Here is a 2938-nt window from a genome sequence, read left to right on the forward strand (position 1 = left end):
TTGGTTTGTTGTATAGCAATAGATAACCAGATCAGACCCTAAGAGCCAACAAACAATAAAATGTGCTTTTTCCTAGTCTTGTTCTTCCTGGAAATAACTCCCCGCAACCCCCTTGGCAGAGATGAGTATCTGGGTTTCACTTTTTTATATCTTTCCACATGAGTATTTTCTTCAGTTGTCTAGCATGGTTGGTAGAAAGAGATGGGCAAGGTACAGAACAATAAGTACTTGACCTACTGTGCTCATAGTTCTCCAGGGAGACACAGAGAAGTCACTACATATTGCTATATGCAGGTTTACAAGGAAGTTTTGGACCCAAACTCCTGTGTGAAATCTTGGTTCTGGTGGACTCCATTATACAAGGAAGAAAGACTATCTTTTTGTCTATGGTCTAAGGCCTTCATTAAAAGCATGTGAATAGGGCCTACAACCTTCACTAAAAGCATGCAAATAGCTTCCTAGACACTTTTTCTACAGACCCCATGCCCTTAATATCTTTCAACGACACTAATGCCAGAAGATGATGTACAGAAAAGTCACTTAAGAGAACATGCACAAAGGAAAAGGCACATTTGCTTCAATATGGCCTTTTTTGTACTCTTACTATCTAAATAATATGACTGACTGTTCTTGTTTTTCAGAAAGTGGAGGGGCACCATAAAGAAGCCCCCCCAAAAAAGAGCATTGTTAAGGAATATGAATAAATCATCAATAGTAAGATTTCTCTGTGATAACTGAGATATTCCATTCCCTCTTCCATGGTGGGAAGGTAAAGGTAGCCACTATGGGAAGGAAGAAAGTAGGAACTGAAAGGAGAAGGAGTAAGAAGGGCAAAGAAAAGAGGGTGGGGAGAAAGACAGGAAAAGAAAAGTAGATGCAGAGAAAAGAAGGGAGGTAGAAATAGGAAAGAAGGGGAGGAGGGATGGGAATAAGTAAGAATAAGAGAGAGGAGGGAAGAAGGTAGAATGAAATGAGGAGGCTGGAAATACTGGGTGAGGGAAGAGAAAAGGAGTAGTAGAGGGAAAAGAAGGCAGAGAGTAGCCAGACAGAAGGCTAGACACTATCCTCCCTGCTTGCTATCATTTACCAACCTTCTGGTCACCCTGCCTTCAATAAATCAGTTCCTCTCTTGTAGTTTCTCTCTTCACTCTAATACTATCTGATTTGAACTACTACTTGGGTAATCAATCTAAAACCCTGGCCTCTCAGTTCTAAAAACAGGGCACGGATTAGGCCTCAGCCATCTATTCCCATGGTCTCAACCTGAATGGGCTCACCTGGATCTCATCATCATCAGGAACTCACAACCTCTGAAATATCAATTCCAAATACCTCACTCAGACCACCAGCATCTGTACTGCCAGCTTCCCTGATCAAGTACCCCTTTTGTATTGTATTCTTTGACATCAATGCTTCTAGTACCTTGGCCCCTTTCCCAGCTCCCCTTAACATTTCCACTATCAGCCCTCATAGGCCATCATTTGCTTCTGTGTGGTTTTGATTCCATGTACATCATCAATAACACTCTTTTGTAAACACCCTCTTGGTCTTCTCTCCTTCTGTTGTACTTCCTGGCAAAACTCCAACCCTGGATGAACTCAACGATCTGTCTTCTTTCTGCCTGCACCTGAACAGTCAAACATCTCCAATTATTTAAAATACACGATCTTAAATATCATATAAACTCTTAATATTGCTCAGAAGTCCTCCTGACTAGTTTCCTTGAGAAAACCAACTTTTCCACTCTCAAAGATATTCATTTCATACCCTCTTTCTCCTCAAACATACTACTCCCTTCTCTTACCCTCAGCTGATGTTGCCTTTTCCTTATTGAGAACATAAAATCATCAGACACGAATCCTTCCTACTTTCAAACTTTCCTGAAACCGTACTCTTCTTGCAACTATTACAAATGAACTTGTCTCTAGAAACTTTTAAGTCATTAAGGCCCTCCACGAACCCTTTGGAACCCATTTCATTTTTTCTTCTCAGTGATACTTCCCCTTCTACCAAATCATTCCTAATAGCTTAAATACAAGATATAGTACAGCGTTGCCCAATAGAACTTTTTATGAGTATGGAAATGTTCCGTATGTTCGCTGTCCAATACAATTGCCACGAGCCACATGACTATTGAACACTTGAAACTGTGGTCAGTGTGACTAAGGAAACGAATTTTATATTGTATTTAATGTAACTAATTTAAATAGCCACATGTGGCTCATTCTTTGGACTCCCTTTTCTTCTCCCTTTAGATTTTCCCCTCCTGCAGGAGGCAGGGAGATGGGTTATAGCTAAAGGGCTTCGTTTTGCAATATAATCCAAACTCCTTTCCCTAACCAAAAGGCCTGAACGACCTGCCACCACCAGCCTAACTCTCCTACCTTCCATTCTTTACCTCATTCAGACAGCTCTGATCTCACTGGCCTTCTCTAACAATCCATTTTAGGGTTTTTGCGCATGCTTTTCCCTTTTTGTAGGACCCTACCCCAGTCTTTGGCCTATATCTTGATTTAAATATCACCTCTTTATAGGGCTTTCCCCACTAACTCACCCAGATGACATGGCCTTTGTTATTCCTCCGTTTTTTTTCCTTCAAAGCTAGTATTGCTATTTGCGTGTATGTATGTGTGTATTCATTCATTCTTTAGTGTGTTGACTTGCTCAGGTCGGCTGCCTTCCCGCTGGATTTAAACTCCTTGGATCAGATACAATGGCTTTTACTCTTTGGCGTGTCACGTCCCAGACTCCAACACAGGCTTGACCTGACACAAGGAGACGCAGCATAAGGAACTCGTACACTGAACGAATTGCCAGCAAGGGAATGAACGAGCCAGCAGAGGGGCGGGGAGGAGAGACGGAGCGGGGCGGCGGGCTGAATAGCCCGCCGCCGATGCGCGAACAGCGGAAGCCCCGCCCCTTCCGGCCGCGGCGCAGA

Source organism: Manis javanica, chromosome 4 (genome assembly GCF_040802235.1).
Source record: "Manis javanica isolate MJ-LG chromosome 4, MJ_LKY, whole genome shotgun sequence".
Lineage (NCBI taxonomy): Eukaryota > Metazoa > Chordata > Mammalia > Pholidota > Manidae > Manis > Manis javanica.